At 41.1% G+C, this 16933-nt stretch overlaps 1 pseudogene; it reads right to left on the bottom strand.

Moving 5' to 3' along the window:
- Nucleotides 1–1730: 1730 nt before the first annotated feature.
- LOC127674516 (endoplasmic reticulum-Golgi intermediate compartment protein 2-like) lies at nt 1731–10091 on the bottom strand (annotated as a pseudogene).
- Between the last annotated feature and the right edge of the window lie 6842 nt (nt 10092–16933).

Genomic DNA, 16933 nt, shown 5'->3' with positions numbered 1-16933 from the left:
TTTATTGCATTCAATCAATCAATCAATCAATCAGTTCTCTCCTACCACATAGGTTTTGAGGATCAAACTCAGGTCATCAGGTCATCAGTTACCTTTACTACCTGAACTATGTCACCAGCCGCTGTACATGTTTTTGAAAGGAGCAAGCTGCTTCTCCACCTGCAGCTGAACTTCTAAACTATGGCTATTGCCCAAATATTTAGGGGAAGCATGTAAATTCTCTGAGCAATAATTGGTCTCCTATTGGGGATTTATTCAAGTTAATGAAGAGAATTTGTTTTAAGGTAGGACAAATGTGTCATAGTATTTAGCTACATCTTCCATAAAGTCAAGTTACTATATTTTTATCATTTGTTGGTCAGAAAAACAGATAATCTGATGTGTATGTAGAATTTTTAGTAGGCTGAGGAGGACTCATAAGACATCTTCAAATGAGACAATGAGACCTTTCCTTTGCTTTTATGAATCTCTGGCTTCTCAGAAAGTTACATTATTTTGAAATTTCCAAATTGCTGTAGTTGTAAGCTTATCTGCTATATACATCTCTGCCAGTTCCTGAAACCAGCTTCCTAAACATTGTCTGTGTAATTCCTATTATTTGCACACTAATATTTTCTGTTTGGGATGTCTTTTCCCCTTTCACTTACTGAAAGCCCACATATTCATTAATAACACCTCATGTTCAAATGTTGCCTATTAATTGGTAACCGAGCCAATAGAAAATGTTCTCACAAAGTCCTAAGGATCAAATTGTCTGGCCCAGTTATTCTTGAACACAGTCCATATCGTTGTTGTGCTTTTTAGAATGTTTTACACATTTTATTCTGCCATCATCTTTTAAAAACTAAAAATGTACAAATTTGCATTCATCAGTGCTCCTCTCTTTAAATATTTTTTCACTTCTATCCCCCAGGCTCTGGTTTCCATAGTATCCATCTTTGATGAGAGTATAAGAGGTGCTGTGCTGACTCACTGTTTGCTGCATAATTTCGTCTGGGACTTTTGTAACAGACACAATACACGTATATAGGACTTCTTTTGTTTGTTTCTTTTTCTTTTTACTTTTGAAAATGAGCATATTTGGTTCTCACATTTTCTTTGAATGTACTGTACAACATTTTATTATTATGAAGGTATTATGTCTCAGGCAAAAATGTTTTGTTCTGTATGTCTCCACTCAGGAAGTGCTGTGGGTGCCTTGCCCGCAGTACTCTTTTCTAAAATAATAAGTATTATTTTCTAAAAGAGATAAGTGTGTGTTGTCTGTGTGGCTATCATCAAAGAGGACTGAACAGATGAGCTTGTAGGATCCAAGTCTGAAATGACAAATTATTTCTACTGTAGAATTTTCAGTTTTTATGTAACATGCCCATTGTTGAAAAGATTCTTCCAAATAATACCAAAAAAGCTCCTCAGTGACTGTCTCTATGAGAAAACTGAGATAGTGTTAATCTCAAAGGTGGGAGAAGAAAACCACTAACCCTAACCATCGTGACCAAGTTAATTAAAGCAAGCAATTCGTTAAAACTTTTTGATTCATGTACATGGGCTGCCTCTCCCGTGTACACGAGGGAGATCAAGAGGTCAGCATTGGTTAGAGGTGGGCACAGCTCAAACCTTGAGAAACAAAGATTTAATCATAAACGGGAGCAGATGTTGACTTTACTATAAGATGACTTTTAAGCCAAAATGGAAGCAGGCTGGTTCTTCAGTAGTATTTTATAAATATTTCAGAGACTCAACGGCTGCCTGCAGCATACTTCTTCCCTTTCCCTCAGAGAGAATGGATGGATGCTTGCTTAAATCTTGTATGTTTGTAGGTTTTGTTGGAAAAACTGCAATAAAATATTGCAACATCTGATCTTATCTATAGCCCCATTCTGTGAGAAAAGTTGTAAGAATCATGGTTGACAAGTGCCACCCAATGTGCCTTGCCCACAGTCAGGGGAGATTTCCCTGCTGCCTTATGGGTATACAGATGACCACGGATTCTGCATGCGTCTGGAGAGAGTGATGAGTCAACTTCCCTTGGTGGAAGTGCATAGTACTCTTGAAAAAGATGCTCTTCTGCTATGTACTCTGAGTCAGCTGCCACATCCTCTGTCACACTCTCCACTGTGCTGAAAGTCAAATATTGCTGGACTATGAACTCAACCCTCTGCAGACACAACCATTTCCTCTGCTAAATCCAGTGATCGGCTCCAAAAGACTGGTGCTTCCTGGTGACAGTTATTGCTATGCTGCTTCTCAACTTGCTAGAAAAGTCCTTGTTGACTTCACAGTCATACTTCAGTCATTCATCTTGATATGGGGACAATTGTTTATACCCATGGTTTTACTTCATGAAATTGTACCTTTAATTTTTGTTATTTTTTGAAACTAAAATATAATGACATCATTTTTCCTCTTCTAGTTCCTCCTTCCACTTCCTCCGATGTAACCCTTTGTTCTCTCTTAAATTCATAACTTCTTTTTTTAAATTGTCGTGCTTTATTACATAACATAAATATATAAATTCAATCTTCTTAGTATATATTATGTTATACATATACACATACACATACACATACACATACATTTCAGTACTAACCATTTGGTATTAGATTACCAATTGGGGGCTCTTCCCTGGAGAAGACAATGTCTCTTGCTCTCAGCATTTCTTAGTTGCCTATAGACCTTTGCCATCCTTATTAAGGTCTTATTTAAGTAATTATGCTGATGAGGCTTCATGGGTGTTGCTTCTTGGCATTTCTATGAAACACAGTAGCACAGCAAACTTCCTATTTCTGTGATTCTTACATCCTTTCTGTTTACCCCCGTTTGCTATGATATCTAAGCCTTAGGCACAGGAGTTGTGTTGTAGATAGATTGGTTGGGGCTAGGCATTAGACAATCACTTTTTTCTCTGAAGTTTGATTAGTTGTGGTTTTCTGTAATGGCCTCCTGTTGCAAAGAGATATTTCCTTAATTAGGGGTGAGAGTTATACTTACCTGTTTTATATATGGTTAAATATAAAGTAGTTAAGGATGGCTGTAGATTCGCCAAAATCTGTGACTTCATTAGCCCCAGACAGTTGGTTTGGTTTTATTTTTCTTTCTTTCTTTCTTTCTTTCTTTCTTTCTTTCTTTCTTTCTTTCTTTCTTTCTTTCTTTCTTTCTTTCTTTCTTTCTTTCTGATTTATTTATTAATATATGTAAGTACACTGTAGCTGTCTTCAGATGCACCAGAAGAGAGCATCAGATCTCATTATGGATGGTTATAAGCCACCATGTGGTTGCTGGGATTTGAACTCATGACCTTTGGAAGAGCAGTCGGTGCTCTTAACCACTGAGCCATCTCTCCAGCCCCTTAATGTCTGTTTTTATGTCATGGAAAGTTCTTCTTTCTCAATACTCAATATTCTTTCTAAATACTTAGTGATTTAACTGTGATATACTGTGGGATTTCTATCCTGATCTTGTCTATTTGGTGTTCTGTGTACTTCTTGTATCTGCATGAATATACCTTTCTTTAGTTTGGAGGAAGTTTTTTTCCATGATCATGTTGATGATATGGTCTGTGCCATTGACCTGGTTTCTTCTTCCTCGTTTATGTTTATAATTTAAAAGTTTGTTCTTTCATTGTGTCCCATGTTTCCAGAATATTCTTTTCCCTTATCTTAAAGTCTTTTTTTCATATTCCTTGCCTATTTGGTCTCAACTTTACCTTCAAGTCCTATTCTCTATCTTCTGCTTGATTCATTCAACTTGTGAGGCTTTCTTTGGAGTTCCCAAGCTGGGTTAATGGGTTCTCTACTCTTCATTTCAGCTTGGCTGCTACTCAATGTCTCTCTTTATTAAATTCTGTTTTCAAATTCTACATTGCTTTTACCATTTTATTCAGTCTTTTTTTGTTTGTTGGTTGGTTGGATGGATTTTTTTTTTTTTCCGAGACAGGGTTTCTCTGTGTAGCCCTGGCTGTCCTGGAACTTACTCTGTAGACCAGGCTGACCTCGAACTCAGAAATCTGCCTGCCTCTACCTCCCAAGTGCTGGGATTACAGGGGTGCACCACCACTGCCTGGCTTGTTTGTGCTTTCTTGGTCATCACTCAGGCATTCATTATTTTTAAGTTTGTCTATTAGAAATAGTTTAGCTATTTCTTTGTATCCTTTTTAAACTCTTTGAATTCTTTGACGCAGCTTATGATTATCATTTTAAATTATGTGTTCTTGGGTTCATCTAGGTAGTTCTTATAGGGGAACATGGGACATAGCACTAGTAAATTTTGGGGTGTGTGTGTGTGTATGTGTGAATATTGCCTTGATCTTTGATATTGATTATATTTTTGTGATGAGATCTGGGCACAGAAGCTTGAAATGGACACAGCAGTTTGGGGCAAAATACAGAATATGTGGGCCGTGATGGCTCTAAAGGTTATATACATAGCTTAAGCGAAAGGAAGTCAAGTGGAAGGAAGGCAGATGAACACAGGGGGCTGTGTTGGAAGTCAGGATGTGCATTATGGTCCTAGCCTGGAGTTTGGGGGTGGATCTGGAGGTTGAGGAGAGTTTGTGGAGGGGAGAATTTGTTGAACTCACCAGGTCAGACATTGGTACAAGATATGCGGGACCTAGCTTGACAGACTGTGTGTGGCACACAGGGACCTTTAGGTGTGTGTGTGGGGGGGGGGCACAACAATCAGAGGCAGCCAGACTAGGTCAGGGCACTGATGTAGGATCTTGGCTAAACCTAGGGGTTTGAGGAGGCTGTGTGGGTGAGAGGAAGGTTACAGGAGACACACCTGGCTAGACTCTGGCACAAAATGCACAGGGTCTGGTTGGATGAACAGATTAAATATGATGTACAAGGTACCGTAGATTGGAGAGAGTTGGGTTCAAATATGTTTGCTACATATATATGGTATATATATCATGTGTAGAGTACTTTCAGATCTTCTCATTATTTACCATATATATATATATATATTTATATATATTACATATATACACTAAATATATAATAAACCATGTATATTATATATGGTAAATAATCAGGAGATCTGAAAGTATTTTACAATAAGGTATTAGTTAAGTGAGGAGACATTCAGACATATTTACTGGCATAGATTGAACCACTTCAAGCCAAACGAAGTATAGTTTTTGCAGATTGGCATCTCACGAATTTTACATTTTATTATAAAGAACATTGGTTTCCTTTGCTTATTGAAGATAACATAGTTGCTTCCTTGCAATTCAGTAGGTGGCTGTTAGAGGTGACTCACTCTGTTTCAGTTCTTGTTTTCTTTTTCTTTTTCTTTCATGAGTCATCTTTCCCTTTAAGCCAGAATATACTTTAATGTCCTTAGTAAATAGACCTTTCTGTTCCTTGGAAACTCTGTTCCTCTATTGTTTAAAATGAAAACAAACAAGTTGTATGGGATGATTAACTGATTAATGAATGAAGCAAAAATGCCTCGTAATGAAATTCTATTTACATCGTGCAAACTAACAAAGTGCCCCTGTTTATAGCTATTCCCACAATTGTAATTAGTGTCTTTTCAAAAATTAGACTCAGATTAGAAGCTTCATTTTGCCATTCATTTGCAAAATATTTATTGACTGCTCTTTAGCATTTTCTCTATTAGACTCGAGAGATAAGAAGACAGAACCCATGCTTTCAAGGAGTCACAGGTACAATGTGAAAGGCAATTATCTATAGTTAATTACAAATTAAGAGAAATATTTGTAATTAATGTCATAATGGCTATGATAGCTAGATGTATGGTGTTGTGGAAGCAACAGGGACAAAGTAGTTGCTTTGGCTATGGACAAAGTACAGGAACAGTAAGTGACTGTGTGATGAGGAAAACAGAGGAAAGAATGGAAAAATAGTGAAAAGTAGTGGGGATGCTTTGCCGATCGTATGGCATCCATACTAAATGTCAGACAGAGAAATTGAGAAAGGAAATCCCTGGTAGATAAGTCATGTGAAAAGATGCAAATCATGGTTTATTTATTTATTTATTTATTTATTTATTTTTATGCATGTGAGTACGCTGCAGCTGTCCTCAGACACCCCAGAAGAAGGGGTCAGATCCCATTACAGATGGTTGTGAGCCACCATGTGGTTGCTGGGAGTTGAACTCAGGACCTCTGGAAGAGCAGTCAGTGCTCTTAACTGCTGAGTCATCTCTCCAGCCCCTGATAACAACAGGTTTAATTATATACATATTCCACCATTTCCTTTCCCTCACTTGATAAGGATTGTTGAGCTACAGTATAGACATAAACTTGGGGTAGGAGTGGTTGTGTATGCCTGAAATCCCAGCACACGAATGGCTTAGGCAGAACTATCTTAAGTTCTAGGCATACCTAGGCTACAAAGTGAGACACTTTAGAGGGAAAGGGAGAAAAAGAGGGAGAAGGAGAGGGAGAGATGCGCACATACATGCATACATACACACACATACATACATACATACATACACACGCGCACACACATGCATACATACACACGTATACATACATACATACACACACAATACATACATATATATATATATACAGAAAACAGACATGTAGATGAGAGGTGTTCATATTTAAGATTAAAGTTCAGAGCTGGAAGCTAGGAAGTTGTGGAGCATACTTTAATACTAGCACTTGCAAAGCAAAGTCTGTCAGATCTCTGAGTTCATGGCCAGCCCGATCTACAAAGTGAATTCCTGATCAGCCAAGGAAGGTTACACAGAGAAACTCTGACTCAAAATACAAAGAAATAAATACAAAGTTCAAAGCTGGAAAGACAGCTCATTGCTGCTCCTTTTTTTTTTTTAAAGATGTATTCTTTAATCTTTTTTTTTAACAGTCTCCAGACTTTATCCCCTTCCTGGTCCACCCTCTGACTGTTCCACATCTCATACCTCCTCCCCCCACCCTGGCTAGAAGACAATGTCCCCACCCCCACCCCACCCGACGAAGACAATGTCCCCACCCCCACCCCACCGGACCTCCCCACTCCCTTGGTGCCCTAAGTCTCTTGAGAGTTAGGTCTGTCTTCTCTCACTGAGCCAGGCCCTGCAGTCCTCTGCTGTATATGTGTGGGGGCCTTATGTCAGCTGGCGTATGCTGCCTGCTTGGTGGTCCACTGTCTGACAGATCTCAGGGGTCCAGTTAGTTGAGACTGCTGGTCCTCCTACAAGGTCGCCCTCCTCCTCACTTTCTTCCAGCTTTTCCCTAATTCAACCACAGGGGCCATCAGCTTCTGTCCATTGGTTGGGTGCAAATATCTGCATCTGACTCTTTCAGCTGCTTGTTGGGCCTCTCAGAGCACAGCCATGCTAGGTTCCTGTTTGTAAGCACACCACAGCATCAGTAATAGGGTCAGGCCTTGGAGCCTCCCCTTGAGCTGGATCCTAGTTTGGGCCTGTCACTGGACCTCCTTTCCTTCAGTCTCGTCTCCATTTTTGTTCCTGCAGTTCTTTCATACAGGAACAATTCTGGGTCAGAGTTTTTGACTGTGGGATGGTAACTCCATTCTTCCACTTGATGCCCTGCCTTTCTGCTGGAGGTGGATTCTACAAGTTCCGTCTCCCTACTGTAGGGCATTTCATTTACGGTTCCTCCCTTAGAGTTCTGAGAATCTCTCACTTACCAGGTCTCTGGTCCATTTTAGAGGGTTCCCCACTTTCTACCCTCCCATGTTGCCTGTTTTGATTCTTTCTGCTGGCCCTCAGGGCTTCGCTCCTGTTCTCCAGCACACCCAACCCCTACCAATACCTAACAGAAGAATGGATATAGAAAATGTGGTTCATTTATACAATGGAACACTACTCGGCTAATTTTTTTTTTTTTTTTTTTTTTGGTTTTTTGAAGACAGGGTTTCTCTTTGTAGCCCTGGCTACCCTGGAACTCACTCTGTAGACCAGGTTGGCCTCGAACTCAGAAATCAACCTGCCTCTGCCTCCCAAGTGCTGGGATTACAGGTGTGTGCCACCAATGCCCGGCAACTCGGCTAATTTTTAATTGGACATTTTATTTATTTACATTTCAGATGTTATCACCTTTCCCAGTTTCCCCCCTGAAAATCCCCTATCCCACCTCCCCTCCCCCTGCTTCTATGAGGGTGCTTCCCCACCCCCCACCCACTGCTGCCTCACCACCCAAGCACTTCTACACTGGGGCCATCAAGCCTTTACAGGACCAAGGGCCTCCCCCCTCATTGATGCCAGATGAAGTCCCTTCAGCTCCTTCAGTCCTTCCCCTAACTCCTCCATTGGGGTAGCTGTGTTCAGTCTGATGGTTGGCTGCAAGTATCTGCCTCTATTTGTCAGGCTCTGGCAGAGCCTCTCAGGAGACAGCTATATCAGGTTACTGTCAGCAAGCACTTCTTAGAATCAGCAATAGTGTCTGGGTTTGGTCACTGTATATGGGATGGATCCCTAGGTGGGGCAGTCTCTGGATGGCCTTTCCTTCAGTCTCTGATCCACTCTTTGTACCTGTATTTCCTTTAGATAGGAGCAATTCTGGGTTAAAATTTTGAAGATGGCCAGGCAGTGGTAGCGCACACCTTTAATCCCAGCACTTGGGAGGCAGAAGCAGGCCGATTTCTGAGTTCAAGGCCAGCCTGGTCTACAGAGTGAGTTCCAGGACAGCCAGGGCTATACAGAGAAACCCTGTCTTGAAAAACCAAAAAAAATTTTTTTGGAGATGGGTGGGTGACCCCCATCATCCCTCAACTGCGGGCCATGCCTACCTGGGCTCTTGCTTTCCTGGCATCTGGGACTTTCTGGTTGCTACCGCTAGTTCCCCATCTATCACTACTGCACACCTCTGTTCAATTTCCTGACCCTCTGTACATCTCCTCCATCTACTCCCACACCTGATTCTGCCCCCTCCCCCACTCAGCTATTAAGAAGGAGGACATCATGAGTTTTGCAGGCAAATGGATGGAACTAGAAAATATCCTGAGTGAGGTAACTCAGGCCAAAAAGGATATGCATGATATGTGCTCACTAATAAGTGGATATTAGTCAAAAAAGTACAGAATTCCCAGGATACTTGCTGTTTTAAAGGACCATAATTAGTTTCCAGCTCTTACTTTGGTTCTTAAACACTGTAACTCCAGTTTTAGGATATCTGACAGACACTCCTAGATTCTGTGGACACTTGGCATGTGTATAATGCACATACACAAGCAAAACACTAAAATAGCTAATGTATGTATATATATGTATATGATGTACATGTATATGTATAATAAAAATAAATAATTAAACAATTGGTTGGGGAGATACTTAGTGGGTCTCAAATTTGAGGACTGGAGTTAGGTTCCCTAGCACCCACATAAATGCCAGAGTGAGTGTGGCAGCCCTCTTGGAATCTTGGTGGGAACAAACTGACAGGTGTGTGCCACTGCACCTGTCTCACAATGGCTATTAAAAAATAATTCTAGCTGGGCGGTGGTGGCGCATGCCTGTAATCCCAGCACTTGGGAGGCAGAGGCAGGTGGATTTTTGAGTTCGAGGTCAGCCTGGTCTACAGAGTTCCAGGACAGCCAGGGCTACACAGAGAAACCCTGTCTCGAAAAACAAACAAACAAACAAAAACAAAAAAACAAAAAATAGTTCTTTAATAGCTCCAGAATCTCTTGAGTGACTTTTAGTGCTTTTTTTTTTAAAGATTTATTCATTTATTCATTTATATGTAAGTACACTGTAGCTGTCTTCAGACACCCCAGAAGAGGGCATCAGATCTCATTACAGATGGTTGTGAGCCACCATATGGTTGCTGGGATTTGAACTCAGGACCTTCGGAAGAGCAGTCAGTGCTCTTAACCGCTGAGCCATCTCTCCAGCCCCCTTTTAGTGCTTTTTACCTCCTCTCGGCCTTCCTTAGCCCGCTTTCTTCCCAACAAATCCTCCTACTTTCATGTTTTTTTCTGTGTGTTTGAATGACTCACACAGCTTAGTTAGGGTTTCTTGCATCCTGACTATTTTAACTTAACACTCCCCTCAACACTGGGTAAATGTTGTCTTTTCTCCAAATCTTCTGTAATACTTATTTTTTATGTTTTTGATAACAACATAACAAGTTTGTGAGTTCTCACCTGCATTGCTCTGATTTGTGTCATTTTAACAGAAAGGTTTACTAGAACATTTTCCAGTTTTTAACTTTATTTTATTTTATAAAGATAATTATTTGGGGCAGTTGTGAGGTAGTTAGATAACTATTGATCTGTGGCCCAGGGAGTGGCAGTATTTGGAGGCGTGTTCTTGTTGAAGTGGGTGTGTCCCTGTTGGAGTAGGTGTGTCTCTGTGGCTGTGGGCTTTAAGACCCCCATCCTAGCCGGACGGTGGTGACGCTCACCTGTAATCCTAGCACTCTGGTAGGCAGAGGCAGGCGGATTTCTGAGTTCGAGGCCAGCCTGGTCTACAGAGTGAGTTCCAGGACAGCTAGGGCTATACAGAGAAACCCTGTCTCTAAAAAACCAAATCCAAAAATCCAAAAAAAAAAAAAAAAAAAAGACCCTCATCCTAGTTGTCAGGAAGTCAGTATTCTGCTAGTAGCATTCAGATGAACTCTCAGTTTCTCCTGCACCATGCATGTCTTGATGCTCCCGTGTTCCTGCCTTGATGATAATGAACTGACCCCCTGAACCTGCAAGCCAGCCCCAATTAAATGTTCTTATAGGAGCTGCTTTGGTCATGGTGTCTGTTCACAGTGAATAAAACCAAAACTAAGATACTACCTATAAATGTAAAATTCATTGCATGTAGATGTAATATAGAATAGCGTACAAAAGAGCACTTAAATGCTTATTATTATATTTCCATAGATTGATTGGGTAATATAATAATTTGAAACATATACAGAACGTGTACTGATAAAATCATGGTAATTGGCATATGTCTTCACTATTATTTCTATTTGGAGTCTGTGAGCTCCTATCATCCAGTTTTTCATAAACTGTTAGCATGTTATTGTGAGCCGTTTTTGTAAAGTTCTGGAATCTTAGAACATATTAAATTTATCTTCCCTCCTTTGGGTATCCATTATCCAACCTCCCATTAGTCTCACTAACCTCCCCCTCCTTGGTCTCTAATAAAACAAATCCATATTCCTATTAACTGTAAAATATTCATATGAGAGAACATGCAGTCTGTATCATTCTGATTTATTTCACTTGATGTAAAGTCTTCCTGTTGCATCTAGTTAGCCACAAATAATAGAATATCCTCTTTTATGATTAAATTACATTCTATTGTATAGGTGTGTACCTCTTTTTCTTTATTCATTTGTTTATGGGCATCTGGCTTATTTTCATATTTTATTTATTGTGAATAGTACTATAACAAAATGGAAATGGAGGTATATTTCAGATACAATAATATTTAAATTGGATGAATACTCAAAGTGATATAACTAGATCATATGTTACATTTAGTTTTTAGGTATACTGGCATACTGGGTCACATTTCTTTCAGAAATGCCTAGGACTTTTCTTGCCAGCACCTATTTTTTTCCATGAAAATATTTAAAAAAAAAAAAAACGATTTTAGTTAGTATATGTAAGTCCACTGTAGCTGTCTTCAGACACCAGAAGGGGGCATCAGATCTCTTTATGGATGGTTGTGAGCCACCATATGGGTGCTGAGATTTGAACTCATGACCTTCGGAAGAGCAGTTGGTGCTCTTACCCAATGAGCCATCTCTCCAGCCCCCCATGAAAATATTTTTGAGTGCACACTTCCAGAAGTAAGGAAGGAAGCTGAGGCAGCAGGATTGCAAATTTGAAGCCAGTCTGGGGAATATAGTGAATTCCAGCCCAGCTTGGGTTATGTGTATCAAGAACTTGTCTTGGGCTGGGCGTGGTGGCGCACGCCTTTAATCCCAGCACTTGGGAGGCAGAGGCAGGTAGATCTTTAAGTTTGAGGCCAGCCTGGTGTACAGAGTGAGTTTCAGAACAGCCAGGGCTACACAGAGAAACCCTGTCTTGAAAAACCAAAAAAAAAAAAAAAAAAAAAAGACCTTGTCTTAGAAAACAAGCAAATAAACAGGCTCCCTCAAACTGCACAAAAAACAACAACATAAAGTTGAGAATAGAGACACACATCTACAGTTCCATTACTTGGGAGGTATTAAGGCAGGAAGATTAGGAACTCTAACTTATCTTTGACTCTATGTAGCAAGTTCAAGGCCAGCCAGAGTTACCCCAGAACCTGTCTCAAAATCAATTAAAAAATGGTAATTGCTATTTTAACTGTGATGGAGTTTATAATGTGACAGAATCTCATTATAGCATTGGTTCACCTCTAAACATTTTCATGTGTTTATTGGTTTTTTTGTATCTCTTCTATTGATGATTTGCCCAATATAAATTTCATCGGTTGATTTATTTTTTGGTTATTCTGTTAACAATATTCTGATGCTTTTTTGTATTAATTAATTCTGTCAATCATATAGCCAGCACAGGCTTTCTCCATTTAACAGCTTGTTTTCACAGCAAGGATGCTTTGGTTTGCTGTGTAGGCACTCTTGCCATCTTATTTGACATTTTCTTTTTTGCTTTGTGTTCTGTGCTTTGGAGTCCCATCCAGAAAGCTGTTCCATCTCATCTGTTGAGATTATGCTTTTCTGTGGTAGTTTAAGATCTTACATTAAGATATTCTATTCACTTGTGTTGATTTTGGTATGGAGAGAAGGGGTCAGGTTTAGTCCAGCATACATGAATCAATACCATGTTGAAATCTTTGTTAAGGAGCAGTTGGTTATAAATGAAGTTATTCCTAGGTTCTTTATTCCATTCCATTGGTCCATTCCATGTATCTATTTATATACCAATGGCATGCTTTACACATGGTAACCATCATTTTGAATATATAAAACATGATATTTTCAAACTTTTTTTTTCTTTAAGATCACTTCCGCAATTTTGGAACATTTTGCTTCTGTTTTAAGATTATCCTTCTAGCTCTGTGGACAATATCATTAGTGTTTTGATGGTAATTGCATTGAATCTGTAAAACTTTTTGGATAGTATGGACATTTTAAAAATAATGTATCTGGTTATCTTCATATATATTGCTTCATTAGAATATTGTACACTTGCTTGCTTTTGATGACAGCGCCCGTACCGAGTATCGGGCGTAGGCCTGGGGGATTAACAAAAAAACATAGACATGGGTCATTCTGCAAGGAGAATATCCCCCCCCCCCCCACCTTACTGAGAAACCAGCAATATATATACTAGAGGCCAGGGAAGGAACAGGAGAAATCAATTATAGTCATAGGTCAGGCACCTGGGAAGTCCGTACCACACCGGGTGGGAAGGCAGGAATCAAGCTAAGCCAGGGGATGTTTTGCTCTCAAGAAACCTGTGCAAACAGCTCAGCTGGGGGCGTTGAGCCAAGCTCTCTGGTCCCCAACATTTTGATACAGGCCTCTCTATGGGTCTCAGGATAGTTTTGAAGTTGTGATTTTCCTGGGTTGTGCATGAAAATCAGGATGGGACCTATGTGCTAGTTAAAGATGCTCATCTTATGGTAAGCAGGAAGCAAAGAAGTAGGAGGAACAGGAAAATATAGAAGCTAGATCTGACCAAATAAAATCAAAATGTGGCAGGCCAAATATTGAATCCTAAGTATATTCAAATATCGACCCCTGGCCCATGCTGAGGTAAGGGTTGGGCAGTTCTACTCCATACAGTCTTGCTAGGTGCAGTTCACATGACCCTTCTCTAGTCAATTTCGGGTGCTTCCTTTCGATAGCTGCCCATGTCGCTGGCATCTCTTTCCTTCTGGGGTCCCTATTGATGCTTTGGCTTTGCCTTCACATCTCCACATGTCACCTTTTCAATGGGCCGCTTGTAGCACCTTTAGCCCTGCTGCACACTGCCTGGCCTCCTCTAAAGGGAGAATGGTCAGCATTTCATTGTTATCTATCATACAGCTGTGGGCCTAATTTATGTGGTCTTGTGTTGTTACATTTCTTTTTTTTTTTCCGAGACAGGGTTTCTCTGTATAGCCCTGGCTGTCCTGGAACTCACTCTGTAGACCAGGCTGGCCTCAAACTCAGAAATCCGCCTCCCTCTGCCTCCCAAGTGCTAAGATTAAAGGCGTGTGCCATCACCGCCCGGCTGGGTTACATTTCTTGTGTGCTTGATTTGTTGAGTTGTATTTTTTTTTCTCTTGAAAGGACAATGAATCCAGAGGCCTTTTTTTTTTTGCCTTCTTTAAGATCATCCAGTAGCTCTGTGCTCATTAGCTTCTTCTCTTACTTTTCCTAATGCAGCCAGTAGAAAGCTAATCTCACTATAATCATTATTCTTGGAAAGATATTTTAAGAGATTATATATGCATCCAGATTTTGCCTTTTATTAATATTTGACTAAACAATATGTTGTATATCTTCATTGCTTCATCAAGGCATGGAATCTTTACTGCCCTTTTAGCACTGAGATTAGCAAATTCGGGGGGGGGGGGAACAGAACCAACTCAGAAAACCGCACCAGAATCAGTAGCAGTGTTTTGAAGCGGGCACTGCATGCCACAGGGGCATTTTCTTTCTTTTCAGGGAAATCTCAATTTTTCTTTTAAGTCCTCATTAGAAACACACACACACACACACACACACACACACACACACGAAACACAAGAGCCCTGAAATGTACAAAACAATGCTTAAATAAATCTAAATGACACAAATAAGTAAACAGAGAAGTGACATGTATCCACGGATTGAAAGGACCACATTGTGTCAAACTGTCTTGCGTGTTGGCCTCCGTGCCTTGTGATATGCAGTGGCAGTGCTTTAGGTCTTGCTGCTGAGCGCCACCCCCACCCCCCGCGGTGGCGAGGTGAGGTTGTCAGGGCAACCAATGCGGAGCACGGCCGAGTGCTGCAGCCAAGCTGTAATGTCTGCTCTACTGCAGTGCTCTCAGCCTTCAAACAGTACCTCAGGGCCAGCCCTGCAGATCAACCAATGTCGCCTTCTCACTGAAAATCTAGTAACAGTGATGTACGATTGTAGCTGGCGTGTTGCCCCCTTTCTACAGCAGTGTACTTTGAAATGTGGCAAGAAACATCTGGCTGAAACATTTAAAGTCCACATCTGCTTGCAAAATTCTCAGTAGGTGCTGGTGTCCGTGAAGTACCCACGTTAGACAGGGGAGATCCATGCTCCTGCAGATTAGTCACCATCGACAAGCTAGTTTTGCGTCAGGAAAATGAGGCGTTCTGTCTTTCCGAAGACATTTCCTTGCGGCTGTCTGCGTTAGTCAGGGTGAGGTTCTCCGCTCCAATCTTATTATCCGTCTCGGAAGCTCTCTTCCTGTTTATCAGTCTGCCAAGCTGTGGCCTACAGGTGCCAGCTGTGGAATACCCTGGCTTGCACTTCCTCTTACTAGAAGCTTCAAGGGCACAATCCTCTGTAAGAGGCCAGCACCTTGAAGGTCTCCTGTCACGAAACCTTCGCAACATGACAGTGAATGATGGTGGGGGGATTCTTAGTTATTACAGCTAGCAAGGGAACAGTACTTCATGAATTCATGGAAAGATTGCCGCTGGTTTCATTTCCATTATTCAGAAAGGTAGTGCTTTGGTTCGGAAACCTCCATTTTTGGTTTTAGAGACTTGCAGATAATATAGGAGATGATACAGAGGAAACTGGGGCCCTCTCTTGGGGTTCTTAGCCTCCTTAATAAAAGCATTTAAGATGGACTCAAATGGAAGCTCAACGACAGTTTTACTGGAGTTAAAAAAAAAAATGCGTCAGGCAAGCGGGAAAACGGCAGCAGCTGCCCAGAGAAGGCAGGGGAGAAGGGAAGAGCCGCTGCGTGATTGAGGTTGTTTTGGAGGCTAGTCAGACCCGCGGTGGGGAGGGGAGCTGCAGAGAAAGAGTGAGGAGGCCCAAAATGTCAGAAAAAAAGAGTGCTTAGGCCCTGGCCAGCATCTCAAAGAGACAGAAAAAAGAAAAAGCAGAGGTTGCATCTGAAGGTCGCCAGACCCAGTGGAATGTCATGGTGACCCATGGGGGTTGCTCTGGAGGAAGGAGCTGGGAATTCTGGGAAGGAGAAATACACTAGTTCTTGAAAGGAAAAATTAAAATGTCTTAAGGTAAGCCCAATTTCCTAGGAATGGCCCTTGGCTGGGTGATTTACCTAGCACTACTGGGATTTTATGTCTCTACCCAGGCCAGAGAGTCTATTCTTTCCACCAGAATACGTTTTCTCTTAATGGGAGTTTAGGGCTATTCTAACAGTCTGTCTGTAGGCAATATTAGTGAAGGAGAGAGGCCTTTGTCTTTGAGACTGTTGCAGGAGCTGAAATGCTCCTGCAAAATTACTGAAATTCTGTAGAGGGACTGTGGAAACCACTGGCTTTGGGTTGTTGCTGGAAACAGATGAGGTCTGTCGCATACACTTAAAAGTTGTAATCAGTAGAATTCCTCAAAGAGTGGGCTCAATTTGTGGTGGGAAAATTGCATGTTGAATTGGGCAGTGAACAGAACTGGAAGGTGACAGGAACTGGAGTATTCCAGACTGGCTTTACCCTGCCTTTGTAGGAGGCCCAGAGCAGATTTTCGGGGCCTTTGTTTGCTGTTAGGCAGACAACTCAGAGAGATTAAAGGGCAATCAAGATGAAGTCTGTAAGCATAGGCATTTGGGTGGTAGTCTTTAGGTCCTAAAAGACACCAGGACAGTCCCATGACTATGTGAAAAGACTGTGAGACAGTATCATTCCCTCAGTACTTGCCAGAGCCGCTAAGCAATCTGTGTGAACTGAAGGAGCTGTGTGGCAATTCTTATCTGAGTGGGGAAAGATAACAGGAATTCTAAGCAGAATTGTTTAAAGATCAGGAAAAGCTTGATAGCAATCTCTGTGTAAATCCAAAATAAACAAACAACACCCCTCCCCAAGATTTCGCAGTAGAACCAGTGAACTTTCAAGAGAGTTC

Source organism: Apodemus sylvaticus, chromosome X (genome assembly GCF_947179515.1).
Source record: "Apodemus sylvaticus chromosome X, mApoSyl1.1, whole genome shotgun sequence".
NCBI classification, from domain to species: domain Eukaryota; kingdom Metazoa; phylum Chordata; class Mammalia; order Rodentia; family Muridae; genus Apodemus; species Apodemus sylvaticus.
This window is presented reverse-complemented; position numbering and strand designations above follow the sequence as displayed.